This window comes from Magallana gigas, chromosome 1 (genome assembly GCF_963853765.1).
Source record: "Magallana gigas chromosome 1, xbMagGiga1.1, whole genome shotgun sequence".
Lineage (NCBI taxonomy): Eukaryota > Metazoa > Mollusca > Bivalvia > Ostreida > Ostreidae > Magallana > Magallana gigas.
Window position 1 is genome coordinate 21846291 of NC_088853.1, and position 19517 is coordinate 21865807.

General features: G+C 33.2%; 1 protein-coding gene and 1 long non-coding RNA gene across 2 annotated transcripts in view; one reads left to right on the plus strand and one right to left on the minus strand.

Annotated features, from left to right (window-relative positions):
* Nucleotides 1-19517, minus strand: part of LOC117688438 (putative 2'-deoxynucleoside 5'-phosphate N-hydrolase 1) — a 361826-nt gene that overhangs the window by 247798 nt on the left and 94511 nt on the right. The gene's annotated exons all lie outside the window — the stretch shown is intronic.
* On the plus strand, nt 5509-6958 carry LOC117681445 (uncharacterized). The gene is made up of 3 exons (XR_010714834.1): nt 5509-6161; nt 6353-6608; nt 6767-6958. It is a non-coding gene; the product is annotated as an uncharacterized lncRNA (long non-coding RNA).

Genomic DNA, 19517 nt, shown 5'->3' on the forward strand with positions numbered 1-19517 from the left:
TCGAATACAGTTTGCATAGAAATGGAAACATTCTTGACGATGACGCTAAGTTTCTTGAGCTCAGTAGATCTTTGTCTAAATTGTACATTTGGAGCAAATTCTGTTTGTCGTCATCATTTAATGAATTTTCTCGACTTTGTAAATTAACTACATTCCCCTGTTTTACCAAAATACATTCTGATATCTTTTCATTTTTAAAGACTGCTTCACGACACGTCATTAGTGTTTTGGTTTTTGGATTGATTGGATCTTTAAGTCTTTCGCTGTACTTATTTATCATATTGAGTTCATGTTCGTTTAATCCAAAAATTCCTAGCACATCATCGATAACAAACACCTGTGGAATGCTTCGGTTACAATAATCCTCAATTTTGTTAATTTCTTTTACTGGACAAATTTCATACCCTTCCTTTTGCAGTTTTAGAGCAATATGACGGGCCGTTGCCGTTTTTCCGGAGCCTGGGGCACCAACAAACGTTATGTATGGCTGATTCCTGACTTGATCTAGCATCACTGGGAAGTTGTGGGTTTCTAAAAAAACCTTGTCATCTTCTTCCCATCTTAAACTATCCCTTTTATACAAAACTGAGAAAAAAAGATACGTTGCCTAGTATTAAAAATCTACTTACTCAAATTGCATCAAACTGAATCATGGTTTCGATATAAACATTTTAAAATACGTTAATGCTTTGCTGATATAGAATTGTATAGCAATTTAAGAACATCAACTTATTTCACCAAGTGTCGAGTCAGTAATTTATTGTCCTTTCAACGGATTTTTTTAAATGTATTTTTGGACAAGTTTTAAAACTGTGAGCATTACCATTATGACTGCATATAAAAAAAATACCTGTCACGTTCTTAGGAACACATCTATTTTCTATTAGCGTTGTTTTCTCTGTTGATTAAGATAAAATCAAAGCTTGTTGTTAGTATATCGTTAAAAATGCATAGAGCATATTCCTGTCAAATTCAGATAATATTATTATTCATTTCATGTCTTTTAAATAAAAAAGCTACCTGAGATATCCTTAATTTCTTTATTCAAATCCAGCAATTCTTTGATGTATTTAGATTCCTGTTCAGGGTCCATGCAGCAATTTCCAATCTCAACAACTGCGTTTTGATAAACAGTAGATGTGCCCAGGTACTTTTCCAAATCCTGAATAATGCTGGAAATTTCTAGAACTTTCTTATTAAAATCGGTGTCGGATATTGATATATCTGTACAATGCCCGTACTTGTTTCTTATCAATCGAATTCTTTCAATGTTTGCTGACACACTCCTGTCATTTGGGATCGGTTCATTTCCCCATTGTTTTGCATGGGGTGGAATGTTCGATATATTTCGCAAAAGAAAAAAGAGTAAAGTTATATCAAAGTCTGAGTAGTTTCCATTGTGTATAATCCTTTCTTGCTCTTTGGTGATTGGAGGTTGTTTTCGTTTTGGTAAATTAGCTAGATATGTCTTAACTTTCTGTGACAGAGTTAAAGGGAGAATCTCTTTCTTGAGAACATCACAAAGAACATCAGTACAAGGACCCAATATAATGCGGGCTACACGAGCAAGGTTGGTGGTTTCCCGCGTTGATGCATACTTTGAGTTAGCCATCATTTGTAAATCCCGGTACCATTTGTTCTGAAATTTAAAAGGATTTTCCAAAAATGTATTAGGTCGTTTCATTTGTTAATTAGAAAAGTGCACTGCATGTATAGTTTTCCTTTTTCTTTCTTACAAATATGCATTTTTGGTTAGTAAATAGATAAGTAAAATAATTAGACAAAATCAAACTTATCGTTTATTTTCATATAATGTTTCCGATACTTTCATAGATATAGTTTAGGGGCGTGGTAAGCATTATTTGCAGGACTTGAATGTTGATCTCCTTTTCACTTAATGTTTTAGTCTCACAAATTCAAAATGGTAAGAAATAATATGTAATCAAAAAAAATAATCATCCTTTAAATTAAAGGAAAAAATAACATTTTATCTATGATGTATTTTAATTTTTCTAATAGAAACGTTGAATGATTTTTTAATTTTTAGGCAACGACTCTGGCAAGTTTATAAAACTGTAACAGATATCTGGCTTCGTGAAGGTAGGAATGGTTTTAGTCTATTTGATATCCCTAAACAACAGTTCTTGTCTGTTCCATTTTAATATGATTTTTTATTGGTTTAATGCCTGTTTGCTAATTCTGTCTGTCCACAACTTTTAAGTTAGACTTAACGAGGCCGAGTACAGAACGAGTACGCACGCTTTCGCGCAGCGTTTCATTTGTATTGTGACGTCATCTTTCTGCTCGGTTGACGCCATGGCGTGATCGTTTCAACTGCAGATATTCAGCGAAAATTGTTGAAAATATCTCGTTTGATGCGTAAAAATAATGTTATATTGTGGAATTAACATAAATGTCTCGAAGTATAAGCTATATTTGGACTCGGGTCGAAAATGTGAAGAGGGTTCAGCAAGCCTAGCCCTCTGTCACGTTTTCTTAACCCGCCTAAATATAGCTTAATTCATATTTTCAAGACAGTAACCATGTATTTTATATTAATGACCCTTAATATGTGATGTTATATATTTTTATTACTTAAATATGTCTGAATGTTTTAATAATATTATATAGATCACCCTTTCCGCCTTTGTCAAATAAAAAATAGTCATTATCTGACGAATCTGGGAATTTGGGCATACAAAAATCAATTTTGATAAGACCCCTGGAACAAACCAGGAGGTAAAAGTTTTTTTTTTATTTGACCATTGGATGCCTTTTAGCACTAACTTTAATATGTAGAACAGAAAAAGAAAACCCTAGAGCAGAAGTTTTGAAAAAATGTAAAAAAATATGCAATATTGATATATTTCAAGCAAAATCCCATAGGGTCCTATGTTAAAGATTAACAAATTTTGAGATGACCCCCTAAACAAACGGTGTGGTAAATGTCTTATTTTTTAATCTTAAAATAATAGTTATATCAGTAGAAATTAATGTAAAAAGTTTCATCTAAAAATCTAGGGCAGAACAAATTAGACCCGGCCTCGTTTAACCAACAAATATTACATTGTCTTATCAAACAATTGAATAGTACGATTTCGTGATTGATCTGATATTTCTCTCACTGGCAACACATGTCTGCCGATATTGTTGTTATCCATGCATTTAAAACTAATTCGCCATATTTCAGTATATATAAGTTATACTCTCCTTTGTCTTTTTATTTTTGTCCATAGGAAACAATTTAACTGAAGTTAAATTAATGATGGCATCAACAAAGCAGTAAACTCGAGGATACAACCACTTGTTTTTTGAAGATATAATTTAAAATTTCTTGGTATGGATTAACCACAAAATCTAAATCATTTTATATAATTTTATATATAGGAGTCTTTAGATACGGTTTTAACTATGTATCGAAAATGTATGGATTACAAAGAAACGTTCTGGAGATTTTTTTTAACAAGAATTTCATACAAAAACTATGAAATATTTTTATGCAAGAAAATTGAAAAGATTGAGCTTGATTGTTTGGAATTATGCATCATATTTTGTATATTAACTCAACGATTTTTAGTGTCTATTCATTCCTTATGAAAAAAAACAACCGTTTTAATCCTTTGAATCATTGTGTGTTTAGAAGTCTTTTTGTTAAAAATTTGGCTTTAAATAATATTGTTGATTGATACCTTTTAGGAAGGCTTGCATCCAATTTAATTTCTATTCTGCAAGAGCATTGATTTAACATGTTTATAAAACATTTCATATATTTACGTGTTACAAAAGACTGCAGAGCTATATATTAAAACTCATTGTGTTACTATTATGTTTTATGTAGAAACTTGAATTCTTTAAACACCCTATAGAAGGAGTCAAACAAAGCAAACACATACAAGTTAGATCATTCTTGCATGTGTGACGTTAAATCAAGTCAATATTTGATATAACGAATTACTAGAACGTTTAAATTACACTCTACAATTTCATCAAAATCGAATATATTGACTGAATTGCGACTTCTATTATATTTTGAGACTTGTGAATATCTTTTCCTACATGTATAATGTTTCCTTATCACAGTTTTATTGTAAAATTGTATTAAGATAAAGTGTACTGATAACCAACAGTGCTCAAACTCAAAAGTCCAACAGAAATACAAATTACATAGGTTCGATAAATCAGTAAATGATCTTTTTCAAGCTGAATTGTCTATTTTCTTATTAATTTAATACATAAACAGTTACTATATAACCACATACGAAAAAGTCCAGCATTTTGACTGTTGCACTGGAACTGTTAGGTTTGAACTGTTAAAATTGACTGTTTAAGAGACTGTTGACCGGTGACGTCACTTTCTGCGATAACATGTCATTGATTAGAAGGGGTATAACAAAACAATTGTTGATTGTGTCTCGGGCAATTGGGCAACAGTTTGCGAGCCGGTCCGACAGATCAACTGTTGTCTTTGACCCCAGGCAACAACTGTATAATGTCTAACACATTCATTAAGGTTTACAACTGGAATTTTCACATTCATAAGGTAAACAACAGTTTTGTTTTTATATTAATGAAAAAATGACAATATCAAACTGTCAATTATCTCAAATATCCATAAAATGAAATACAATGTCAAAGCAGAGCAACACGGACAACTACAAAATCAAAGGCAGTATAAGGCGCTATAGAGAGGTGGGCGTCTCCTGACGACCGGTTACACCCACAGTTATTGGGTCAAGACAATTAATCGTTATCAACACTATACCTACATACACATGTTTTTGAGTAAAGCTGACACTTTAAGTAAGTAAATACAATTATTTCATGAATCAACAAGAAATTTACTTACCTTTTTACATCCAGGCCTCTAGCGCACTATGTTACATTAATACATGTAATATATTCACGTCCTGTTTATTACTCTCGTTATCTGGCAAATACTTAATCGTGATCGTCCCATAATTTAACCTTTTAGCATTTCCTTTAGCTTTAAGCAGTGCAAAAAAATTAAAAGGCCAATTTATGAAATTGTAGCGCTGCATTCATTTTATTTACAATGCGGTTTGTAACCCTCGGTCATATCAACCAGTTCAAAGTTCTCTACCTTACCCGTACGAAAATGTTGGCCGTTTTCCGGTTGCACTCAGGGTGAACTTAGACGTATTCCGGTTAAAATGTCGCCGTACTTAGGAGTATCAAAGGCGTACATGGAAAACGCTTTGAATGTTAGACGGATTCCATCTTATTCATAACCGGACCTAGCCTCAAACCTTAGCCGTATTTTCAGCATCTAGCCGTTTTCTGTCAAAGTTAACCGTATTATTTCTCACTGTCCGTTTCCCCCCTTACCATCATTAACTATTCCGCCTTAACCTAGCTAATTGACAATTCTTCGCAAGTTATAATATAAAATTTACGGCTTTAACTTGGCCAAATCGTGTTAAAGGCGCACAACAGTTCATTTTCTGTTCTATAAATAGCTCATTCTTATAAACTGTCTGTTGCTTTCACTCAATAAACTTTAATTTTTTCTTCAAATTGTTTAATTTTGTAACCTTAAATTCAAATTGATAATCCGATGACATTATCAAACAGGTTATATATGTATGTTCTACACACAGGCTGGTTAATTTTATCTTGACCTCAATACACAGGCTGCCATTTGTTAACAGGCAAGAACCGCAGCCTCTCCCTGTATTGCAGAGGGGCGTCAACAGGGAAAATCTTTTTTTTCTATCACAATTTTAAACATGTACATACTATTTTAGCCGCAATGTTTAATTAATATAAAGACAGGAATGAGTTATGAACACGCTAGCATATTTATTGTACTTTAAAACTGCTGCTAAAAATTGTTTTACTATGGCCATCAAGCACTTGTAAACATAAAATCAGCGTTACCCCTTTTCATATTACTGGCCTCAGAGGATCGCGCTTTGTGAGTTTTGAATTTGGCAACAACGGCCATGCCTAACTTTCCTGATCATCTTTGTGTTACAAAATTTAGACATGTGTAAACCGTTATGAGGATTATTTTGGGGGGAAATACAGTGAAACTTATTTACAGCAATTTAATGTAAACCAAGTCTTATGGAGTTGAGCAAAGTGTGCGCGTTATGTGGACTAAGGGCATGAACACAGGAACCTTAATGTTAATATCGAAAGTAAGTCAATATAAATTTTAATTATGATCATGACTTTATCAATAATTGTTCTAAAGTACAGTCTAAAATTGTGCTAATTGTATGTGAAGAAAAAATAAGTTTAAACTAAGAAATTCTTCATTTAAAAGATATTAGACAGTGCGTAAATGTCACACAATGTATAAACTATAGAAATCCCTTCATTCCTTTAGATTTGAAAGCTGTTGAAAACAACTGACATAATGCTAAACAATTAAAAAACAAGGAAAGCAACAATACCAACAAGTCACTAGGAGGGTGGCAAGTTGCCTTCTTATATGTAAGCTGTCCTAGTATGAGCATTGAGAAACAGCCTGATATCAATAAAAACTAGCTCAAAAGCAGAAGGACAATGGACATGGGAGACTAAAAAGTAGAATGTCAGCCATACCATTTACATGAACCCTACCAAAATCAAAGTTTTGAAAGGTAAGGATTGGATCTCTTTTTATTTGTTCACATTGTTGAAAGGTATTCTTTAGAATCATGATAATAACAAAAAGGTATATATGTATATTGATATATTTATATTTGATCGAGTGTTTGGTTATAAGTAATACTTTATCAAATTACATGTATTTTTTCAGAATATGTGAGAGAAGTATTTTTAGTGATGCAATTACCGAAAAGATTCAAGGAAGATCTGAGCTACTCTAGAAACTTTTCAAGGAACTACCTGTACACAAGAGTGAAAACGTGGACTGTAAATCAAAAAGTTTAACTTATTATATTAAGTGGAAGACAAACATTAGGAAAATAAAAAGATATTCTGGATGTGATATCTGTATTATGATGTGTTTAAAAAAGGAAATACACAGGAATTATGTTGTAAGTCTGGCCACTGATTTATAAATGAAATGAAGGCAATGATTCCACCCCATCCGGTGCTAATTTCAAAGGACTTAGTCATTGGATTCAAAAGCATAAATCATCAGAAGTTTTTCTGTCCATTGTAAAAAGTGTTCATCTTTACCCTAAAGCGGATTCGGACGCAACCTTTTATTAAGGCGGATTCCACCTTATACTAAGGCGGATTCCACCTTATATTTAGGTGGATTCCACCTTATTTTAGGGCGGAATCTTGCATATTCCGCCTTATATTAAGGCGGATTTCAATTTATCATAAGGTGGATTCAACCTAAGATTAAGGCGGATTCCTTTTTTGTTTTAAGGCGGATTCCTTTTTGTTTTAAGGCGGATTTTTATTACCCGGAATACGCTTAATCTCATTTAAATATTTCGAGCCATATACCGCCCGGAATCCACCTGGACTCCACCCTGAATCTGTGATATTAGTTATACATTCAGAAGAATGAAAGACGGAATCCGCCTTTCAAATTTCTCCTACATTCCGCCTTAAGTCAGGGTGGAATTTTTCGTACGGGTAATGATTCAGAATTGTTTTTCAATCTAAAAATAAAATAATAAACAGCCGATGTGTTTCCGAGATATATTAAAAAATGTATAGGTTTTGACATTGTTGATTGTTCTCTCCGATTTTTTCCAGAAAAATATCTTAACAAAATATGTTCTTAACACTATGAATATCTGATAATTGTTAAAAAATTAGTCCCAAATTATTAATTACAAAGTGGGGCTAATTTGTAAATATTTGAATTTGAAAGTCAACAATGTTCTAAATCTGTTAAACCGTAGATTGTTTTAACGATCATTTGTTAAAAAAAAAATACTTGAAAAGCAGGTGTCTTATTGACTAGTTCTATCTAATTTATATCATTTGATTCTGACCTTGGGATCGTCATTCTCATTACAGGTATGTCGATGTAAGGATGTATGGTTAACTTGGCGTTTCTCCAATTTTGTCGATTGACTACAAATAAAAATTCCTTTTTCCATTCTTGTTGAGCAGTTCCCATAAATTAATGTAAGACCATAATTAAAACCTAATTGTCTACGGACTTTTCCGGGTGTGTTTTATCGATTACGACAAAGAGCACACGACGGGTGTGAACGGTCAGCAGAGGATGCTCACTCCTCCTAGACACCTGATCCTACCTGCGATGTAGTGGAGGTCCGTGTTGGCTCAAGGTTTGTATTTTGACTATTAAAGACAGACCAAATCATCAGCGTTTTTGTTCCCATATTATGATATTTTCTCGGTTTTGACATTTAACTAGATTATGACATGTACTATTGTGACAAAAAGCACACGGCGAGTGTGACTGGTCAGGAGAGGATGCTCACTCCTCTTGGGCACCTGCTCCTACCTTTATCATTTTGGAGGTCCGGGTTGTTCTACTTTGAATTTGTATTTCGTGTTATGGTTTTTTGAGAAAGCTGACGGTTTGTTATGTCATTTTTTTCATATTATGATGTAAACATATCAGCATTTCCATTAACAGCTGATCTGGATAAAATTGATACATGGGCTTTAACATGGTCTGTGGACTCCTAACAAAAATTGTAATAAAAACTTTTCAGGACGATTAAATAATAATCTTCCTATTCACTTAGGTTTCAATGGTATTATTATTAATGATTCTAAAACGCATTGTCATCTTGGTCTTATCTTTCAAATTGATGCTACATGGTCATGTCATATAAATTATATAAAACACAAAAAGTCTTACTTTGAGTCTGGTTTCGTTAGGGCATTATGAAACAACGCTTCTTAGAGCGGGGAGGTGGCCAGGGTTTTTCTTTATTTTGCGCCTTGCTTGATAAGACCGTCCTTCTGTTTGAGATAAATAGTTAATAATTGACGCCAAAAAAGATGGTAGCACACTTTAATTGCCAAAACAAACAGTGTTATCTATAAAACAAACAATGAGTCACTGTTTAAGCTTTTTTTTAAAACGATAGCACAGAGAACCTTCAAATTTGTTTCCCTTTAAACGCTAACTTTAACTCGGCCATCTAGGCAACACAAAAATCTCAAATTGTCCTTAAACTGTATTTCACCTGTATCTCAAGCGACTGTGTAGTGCGCGGCCTGCGCGTTAGGTTCCGTTCGTCATCGAAAGCAAGATTTATGTCCTGCCTAGATGGCCGAGTGGGTAGCGCGGTGGCCGCTCACTGCTAGGAGAAAGAATGGGTTCCAGAGGTCGTGAGTTCAAGCCTCGGTCGGGGCGAAAGTAAAGTTATATATATATATATATATATATATATATATATATATATATATATATATATATATATATATATATATATATTAATCCAGAGATATCAACAACTTAACCCCAACTGTGTCTTTGCTTGTTTGTTTATTTTTATTACAAATAGACACAGCTTGGTCACTGAATTTACAATTACATTTATAAACTATATCAATATACAAATGCATATTGACTTTTTGTATACTCTTGATAGATACATATTAATATATAAACCAGCATGTTTGAACATCTTTGAAGGTTGTTTTTTTTTACTCTTTTAATGTAATTCTAAATAAATTAAAGAACAGTTAGAATTCGATCTTATAACATAGTAATTGGTACATGTACTTGTACGTCTTCAATGCGCGTTATATACATGGCTACAAACAAAATGTAAAAAAAATGCAGGACGAGTTAAAATCACACAACAAAAGTACAGTATCAAAAAACATCCACGGTCAAATTACCCCAAGGATATCCTGGTGAATCGTAATGACACTCCAATATACCCAACTGAAGCTCTAATGAACCTATGTTATGGTCAAATGTCACAAACTATCCTTGGTGTCGCCCTAATCCAAATGATACCAACAGTGATCGCCCTGGTATTCCATTTGTATTGAAATAATCCCTAGTTGTACCACAACAATATTAAACAATATTATAAACTGCAGTCACACCCATACTAAATACTAATGGCATCTTTTACAACACTAAATTTGGCCTTAAAAGTATATTATAAACCGCATTGATTTAAACAATAAACTGCATAAAAATGCATGCAATTGTCTACGATATGTATATTCGTTATGTTTCTATTCCGCATAAACAAAACATAAAAAAACGCATATTACTGTTCATAAATACATCATTCACTGAATCATCAGTTCATTACATAAAGTAAATAGACTTTATAATATTAACATTATATATCAGCCTCTTACATCAAACAAATATTCAATTTTTTGTTATAATAGGCAAATTACCAACGACTGTTACATTACAAATAAAGTCAAATTGTTTGTTTATCACTAAAAGCAATCACTTTTTATAGCTTAACTCTAAAATTATAGACTTGATATTGGCTTGACAATCCCGGGATAATAATAGTCCTTTGGACAGGAATCTGCATCTGAAGTTTAAAACAAATATCAAAGTAATCTAGTGAGTAAAAAATGAAATTATATACGTAAACCGAGTTGAAAAGTGTCGAATTATTTCATATCCGAATGGTATTAAATGCATATATCGCAATCAATGGAAATTCAAAATCTTGTGAAATAAAAACTATCTCTAATATCTTGCTTAGAGAAGATAAATATTTAGATGTGGATGTAGTTAAGTACACTCACAGAAATAAGTAGATATTGAAAACATATTCAATAAAATACGAGTATAGCAAACAGGATTATAATGAATTGACGCTTACAGCAAAGTGATTTTCATTTCCTGTGGCTTTATTACATGCTGTAAACTTGAAATATATAACAAATTACGATTATAACGAAGTAAAATCACCCGCCTCAGGCACTTCGTTATAACCGTTTTTTACTGTATCTTATTAATTATGATCACCGTTTAGAGAGGAATTCTTCCGAGCTATATATAGACAGATAGACAGCATGTTTGTGTCGCTTGAGCCGACCCAGATAGCATGTGTGCTGACATCATAACTTAGGCGCCATGGTGTAAACATATTGTAAGCTCCAAGCAGTGTACAAATGAATTGGCTGTCTCTGTTTATTAATTCCACACAGGTCTTTAATTTATAACACACCAAAAAGTTTGACAAAGTGTCGGTACATAATTGTTCCGGTATTTGTATTTTTTTTCGATTGTCCAAAATATGAGAAACGATAATGACCCCCTTTGTTCGTGACGACAACCCGAAATATATCATAATAATATTTTCAAAATTTGACTTAATTTTACTTTCACTTTGCTTTTCTTAGAACCTCTCCAACCCTGTCAAGTATAGGGCTAGTAGAATTTTTCTATTAACTCACCGGCCAAATGTCAGAATTTTTCAGAAAAAATATGGGGTTTCAATTTTTCTATAGTCATAATTTATCATTTGATAAAACCCCTGTGGAGTGAATAACTTAAAATGTTTTTTCCACTAAATATATTCTTTGTACATATTGAACCCAACTCTGTAGAGTTTGAACTTCTGTCCATAAAGATAGAGTACACTGTATCCAAGGAAATTAATTATTCACCCCTCTTTTATTTTATCCCCTTAAATTCACCCTCGTTGTTAGTGAGCAAATAAGAAGACTGGATGAATTCTAAATAAATGTCTCATATTATTTCTCTTTATCCAAAACTGTGTCTGGGTGAATTCAAGATGGGGCAAAACTGTTTGCAAATGTAGAGGGATGAATATCACATATGGCAAATGATGTGTTCAATATCAACATTATTGATATACACCTCATTCTACATTCTGGTAGTATATAACTGTCAGAGAGAGAGAGAGAGAGAGAGAGAGAGAGAGAGAGAGAGAGAGAGAGAGAGAGAGAGAGCATGAAGAAATAGAGATGGAAGTCTGACTGGATTATTATATTTTTTTGTGCAGAGACCTCCCACCACCCCCCCCCCCCATCCCCCACCCCCCCCCCCCCCCCCCCATTAATAAAACAACATTTCGCAGACTGCTTTTGTATGGTTGTAATAATCTTCCAAAATTATAAACATTGTCAAAAGCAACTTTGAAAATGTATATATGTACCATAGACTATGCTAGGCTCTCATACTGTATACATTTTGTGTGATTTTTCATACCAGTGACAAAAAAAAGTCCAGTCTTATACCGCCGTAATCTGTTAATTGTATGTAATCGTCTGCTCTCTCCACCTATATAATGTAATGATTACAACCAGTCCCTTGTCAAGTGTCCAGATTTATGACTGTGTCAGTTCACCGATACCGTTAATAGTGTGCAATCCTGTTCGGGAGGAAAAAAAGTTTGCTAGTTTGCTGTAAATAATGCAAATCATTAAGATGATGCAGAGTTTCTACTTTTGTATTTGCCAAAACAAGATTATTTTTATCACTGACCCAGACCAACTTCGATGAAATATTACATATGTGTGAACAACCATGGACGCCTTTAACTTTGATATTTCCAATCGGGGCAGGCATTAGTTGCAACAGACAATCGTTTCCCTTTTGATTTTATTTGAATGTCACTCAGTACTACAGTATAATCGCCTTTGTTTACCGAATCAGCAATTGTGAACACAATATTTTGAGGAAGATAGGGACTGTCCTGTTTCTCAAAAAGTCGTTTTCTCTTTAGGAATATAATGAATTTTATCGTCTTGATCGATGGATTTTCATACTGATATTCATAGTATTGACTTTTGCTATACATCTACGCATTTTGATCATCTGATTTTGAATCTTATAACTCAAGACGAAACGAAATCCTATGTCAAAATTTGAAGAAATATTATCCAAAACATTTTTTAATGTCCGTGCTTTTTCTGCAAGCTTTGTTTGAATTTCAGAAAAAAATGTATGACAAATTTTAAAACCCATACTGATTCATGACAAGAGAACATGTCTGTTAAAGAGAGTGTCATTTCTGATAATGCGAATGCAATTTTTACATTGATGGCGATGTTTCTTATAGGCTGTTCAAGCATCTTGTGATAAATGCTGCCAGTGAATAGTGCATAGGTTACAGACAGGTAATTCACAAGTCTCACAGTAAAATTTTGAATATCCGTCAGGGTGGATCGTACAAACTTCATCTTTCGAAAAGTTTCGTAGTTTCTCACCATAAATTAGAACATCATGGTAATTTACAGACATATTTGTGCTATGGATCTCCTGACATCGAGCACAGAAATCTCGTGAACAAAAAGCACAAAAGAACTGTGTGTCATTTTCGCAATAAAAGCATTGACGTACTCTACACTGTGAACTTGATGTCTCCATGACAATTTTGGTTTGCACTTTTTGAATAAAATCTATTGAAATAAAGAAAAAACAAAAACTGTTCACTTTCAGTTTAATTAAAGAAAATGGATTTTTAATAAAACCTTTTAACTCACAAACTATTCTCAATACAAGTTTAATTGAATTTAGATATGTTTAGACCTCTTTCAATGCTTAAACGTTCTAGACAAAAACCTTTAAACACATATTTCAACTCTGAAATACATGCCACTATATGTAACTACACACTTACAATCCATTTCATTTAGGCAACTATCTCACTATGACCTATCGTTTTAAGAAACAGACATGGCTTATGGATTATGTTAAATGCAAACAATTTCAAAATGTGAAATTAAAATAGTTAGGTATTAACTTTAGATATGCAATTTATTTTATATTGAGCCCTATATGAATACTATTTTGTAAAAATAGGTTTATATGAATGGTTGAAGCAGTATTTCTTGAAATATTTTTTTTTTTAAATTCCTTAAAATAGACAAAATGCTACTAAACAAAGACATACATTAGTCATGTATGCATGATACAGTACGATAGAAACAACAAGGGATAGAGGCTCATTTATACTATAAATTAAAGGCGGCACTGTATCGACCAAATTTGCCTATGATTATAAAATTATCGTATTTTTAATGTGGACAAGTTACTACTAAATACCGTGTCCATTTTAAATACAATAAAAACCTACCTACTCTCATTTGATAAATCTTCTCACAAACAATTCAAAATGCAGTATACTCCAGTAATTTTGAGCACTGATATTGTATCCTCCTGAATTATTTAAAACGTCTATATATATACAAATTTACCTGCTTAAGAAATAAAAAAAAAGGTATGAGTCATTCCTTTCTAGTGTCATATGCATGCTATCGATTGCTTTATCCTGCTACCCAATGCGGTCGTATCTCTTCACTGTTACTACGTCGTATTCAATACAAACGATTTGGATGTTCTTCTCTAAATTGAAGACTGTACTGCCTTTCTTCTCTAATGCACTGAATTTTCATCAAAAAGACTCATATTTAATTGATTATTTACTGTTCAGGCCGTTACATGATTGTTCAATTTGAGAGAAATTTTTGCGTCCGCAAACTGTTTACTCACAATTACTTTATCGTGTGTTCAGTGAGCGTTTATGGTGCATCATCAAACGTTTGTCATTCACAATTCCGTATTCTCTTCTCTGCAGTTCAGTTCACATATTCACTCAAAACCATTTCAAACATATGGTAGATGAGGACAAAAATAACATTGAAATATACATATAAATTACGTCAGAGGTACAAAAGTATAAACATATATAATTATAAGTTGCAAACAGTTATACAAGTTGAAACTCATGGAGGACAGACTACCTCGTCTATCTTTGTTATAAACATACACCATTTTCTCAACAATTTCATGTTACATGTTGTCCTAAGGTACGAACATTTTAGCACATTTGTTCTAGCTGAAATGTTTTTATCTATGAAATTGTTCCGGACTTGTGATATTGCATCACATTCTAAAATATAATGAAATCCATCGGCTACACGTGTTGTGTTACAGAAAGGACAACATCTTTCATTTAATGGGATACCTTCCCATCTTCCCAGTTTAACTGGTAGATGGTGATTTGAAGTACACAATTTTACAAGAATTTTTCTGAATTACAGGGGTAAAATATCTAAATACTTTTTTTTTAACCAAAATTGGCTTTAAAAATGTTATATGTAGCTTCTTTTGGTGAATAATTTATATCAGAATGCCAATTTTGAATAAATCTATCTTGTAATCTTTGTTTAACTGCCATTGAAACCCATTTTTGGTTGGTAAACGATATTTAAAACCTGACTATGCCAAACATTTGATTAACCACATTAGTTAAAAATATGACGAATACAATTGCTAATTAGTACTGGCTGTATTTTCATAGCCCTGCACTCGCGATCACCGTTAACTAAGTGTTCAGCGTGGGCCTTCACACGCTGCGTTTTACGCAGCGTGAATGTCGTTTTTGTTAAATGCAAAAGCTTACCAAGTAAACCTGATAATTGGACTGCGTCTCGGGTATTGTACTCCCGACTACGACGGTCGCTATTGTGATCATTTTAAAAGAAGTGAGTTATTGCATTTTCTCTTGCTATGAATTCTATAAAAAGAAGTTCATTATTGCATTTTGTTTCCGACGAATCTTAATTATGCATACAATTTTTATTTTTGCTTATTCTCATTTGTTTAAATTTTATTATAGAAATTATTTTGAAATTGTTTTTCCTACGATGTATTTTTTCCTGGTGTCTTTTTTAAGCAAGATCTTTTTACTTCTCCAATGTCAATTTTCATTCAATTTCATTGTATTATAAAGTGAATTTTCACATTTTCCTCAATAAAATCATCTTGAATGGGATATGTATAATAAAGTTAGCTATTATATTTTCTTTTGGTAAGTTTTCTTAAATGGGAATGCTGTAAAAAATAAGAGTTAAATATAAGATTTTAATTCATTTCAGGTAAACTCCATTAAAATGTAAGACATTTAACTTAACTGTGAAACATGAGATATAAATGCATCAATTATCTACATATTTTTCCACGGAGTTATTTTTATCATGACTGCCATGGATTTCAATCAAAGTCTAATTTTCATGTTTGGAACAAGTCATGATTAGATGATTTATTTAATATGACATTTGGTTCCAACCAGACACTTTGATCTGTGCTAAATATCACGAACATTTCCGAGTAAGTTGAATTTTGCCGACAGCATTCACAATGTCCGAGGCTGCTGATATAAATTACATTTACAGAAGAGACGATTTATATAGAAATAATGAGTCCTTTTAATTGTCTATTATTTAAAGCAATGCCGGGGACAAAATAAATAAATAAATGGAAAGTGAGCACAACCTAACGTGAGTACAATCGATACAGCAGCATTACTACGGCTCTCGTTATTTTCTTAATGATTTCTTAAGCCAATTTGAGTGTTGTTCTTGCGAAACTATCACGCAATTAGTCTAATATCAATTACAGCAACAACAAAAAAACGCCAATGATAAAAATGAGGCGCTGAAAATAACCAAATTTAGTGTAAGTTGATTTCAATTGCTGCTGTCTTATATTATCTGCGCTATTGATGAGAAGCCATATCAGTTACAAAAAATGAAGAGATTATTTTGTTTCTTTTTTTAAAGTATTTTATTATTATGCACCTTCCGCCTAAATCTTTGACATACGCTTCACATACTAATTCCATTTATTTTTTACAGTCAATATGGCGCTGCGTCGTCCGACTTTTCAAATGACATCAATTATTGATAAGCATCAAAGTGATATACAAGTTGATGGTAAAGTATTAGTTGGTATTATCATTCAAGTATGCTCCTGAACAAAGGTGAACCAAGTATTTGCAATGTGGGTAGTAGATTTGCAGAGACCTAGACGAATTGAGCGCATTAGTGTGTTTTCAAGAACGGATAATAAGACATGGGGTAAGGAAGGGGCTCGGTTTTGCTAATCCTTATGTAGAAGGACATATTTCTTATAATTAACATGTAGCAGGACCATTCAGAAGTGAAGTTCTACCAATTCCTTTTCCATTGTTTTACTGGTCGACATTTACATGTACAGTATCGATCAGACCCAACCTAACATAACGTAAACCCCAACTAAACCCTGTGTTGTCATTCTTGGTTTGCTCTGGGTTTACTTCGGGTTTACTAGAGTGGACCCAGAGTAAACCCAAAGTACATTGTAAACCCAGAGTGAACACAGAGGGTAAACCTCGTTCAGAAGTATACCCTTGAAAGGAAGCGCTGCATGTGTATTCGAAATATACAGGGGGCAGGGATTACAGCTAGTCAGATGGTAAGATAAAAGACGAGGCTTATTCACACTTCCGTGAGTACAGATGACCTCAAAAGCAATTCCCGAGTAAACCCAACGTAAACCCAAACTAAACCCTGAGTGGACTTAAATTTTCAAAAAGTAGACCCCAAGTAAACCCCAAAAGTAAACCGGGGGTTTAGTTTGGGTTTACTCTGGTTTTAGGTTGGGTCTGATCGGTACTTTATCTGAACATTGAATTAATATTTTCTTGGATAATTATATTATTGTCCTCAATTTAAAAATTTATATCACAGATGCAAACAACGGTTTCACAAAAAGGCTTTTGGGATTTTCCATCATTGTATCTAATACAACTGATCGTCGAGACGGCGTCGTCTGTTTTCAAGATACACACTACACGGCGTCTACCATTCCAGATGAGGTGATAATATATTGCTCTGTGATTGGTCAGTACGTCTTCTACTACAATGAAAGACTCCCTGGGATACATTATCCACAGGATTACAGTAAATATGCACATGGCGACCTCTGTGAGATTGAAGTTTCAGGCGAGTTTTATTTTATATTCGAACACGAAATGCATAAATTTGAAATTGAATATCAATGTTGAAAATCACAACACAATGTGAACTAAAAGACTTGTCTATGAACGGAGCATAAACCAAAAAATACTTTCCACGAAAATAATTGCTTTTAAAATACCTGTTTAAATTGTAGGTTGTCCTATCGTCGAATATGGACAGGATGATGCTGAATGCCCAATTCCATGCTTTGCCATGTGTTCAACCTGTGAGTGTTTGATTAGTTTTGTATATGTGTTTTCTTTGTGTGGTTTTTTTCATAGTTATTTACGTTGTTGTTGTTTTTTGTGTTTGTTTTTTTGGAGGGGGAGGGAGGGGGCAGGGCATTAAAAACATAAATGTGCTGGTCAAGAACAAATGGCTGCTACCTAGTGACCTAGCTAGCGAGAAAGAGAGAGAGAGAGAGAGTGAGAGAGAAAGAGAGAGAGAGAGAGAGATAGAGAGAGAGAGAGAATCAGAGAGAGATAGGGTAACAAAATAATAAAGTTAAAGAGATAATCTAGGCGTTTTCATTACATTAAATAAATTATCACTTTCAATAGTATATTTATATTTTAAGTCCCATTTACTACTTTTCTGAATCCCAGTTGTTTAATAAAGTTAAACCAATTATAGTTACTGATTATAATATAATTGAATATGTTAGATACTGTTATATCTATATCTTGTCTCTTAGTAATTTTATTACTGTAATAGTAAAACGTAGAAAAACCAATATAATCAAACACAATATTTTTTAAGTGTCTGAACTAAAAGTACCTAGTACAAAGCTTGCAATTTGGAATTTTTAAGATCTGGAGAACTTGAGCTATAAAAAACGCACATGGCAGTCCTCAACCTATGATAAGTTGTATTCGAGCGATAAAGCTGTCGACGGGTTGAAATCCCGCCATTATAGCGACGGTCAGTGCACAATCACAAGCCCAGATCAGAGTATTACGTGGTGGGTGAATCTGCAGAAACAGTACAGGATTAGCTTCATTAAACTGTATTTCAGGACGGATAATTCTACAGCACGTACGTAACGTGGAATTTATATCCACATACAAAAACCGAATTGAAACACATAAGAAGGATCAATAGTCAAGGAAATTTGAGACTGTGCTGTAATACTTTAATATAAACTTTAAAAAGTAGACAATATAATAAAGAATATTTTAGCAGAAGTAACAACATCTGGCTTAATGTGCAAAATGGCCGTATCAATCGTGGGTATATATAAATGTATATACATGTATACTGTATACAATTTTCTTTATGTTTTATTTGACAAACAGTTTATAATTTGGCATTTAACTTTTATATGTTCTTTGAAGATAATTTTTTTTTATTTTAAACATTCAGTTTTCAGGAGTACGTTTGCGCCATATTACCTCGGGTTTGCAGTGTACATTTCGAACACGGCCGACACAGATGACGGTATATTGTGCTATAAAGACCCTGGGTTTACTAAATATACTTTACCGGATCACTTGACCATAAAATGTGAACACAGTGGGAAATACGTCATCTACTACAATGAACGTCGGCCTGGGGTCTATTACGGGCCTGATTATCGTCACAAAGCTTTTGGGGATTTGTGTGAAGTGGAGGTTTATGGTCTTGCGTATTAGAATCACCCGCCATACTTTTGATAAATAGCTCGTTGCATAAATATATTCCAATAGCGTCGCGTTATAAACAGACAGAACATGTAATAATGACAACTGATAATGTACATCACATACGTAAACAATCACAACTTTCTGAAAGAAAAAAGAAAAAAAGAAAGAAAAACTTGTGTAGGCCTACTCCTTGAATATTCCACTAATAACAAGTGCACGTGTACTCAATTTAAATCGTGT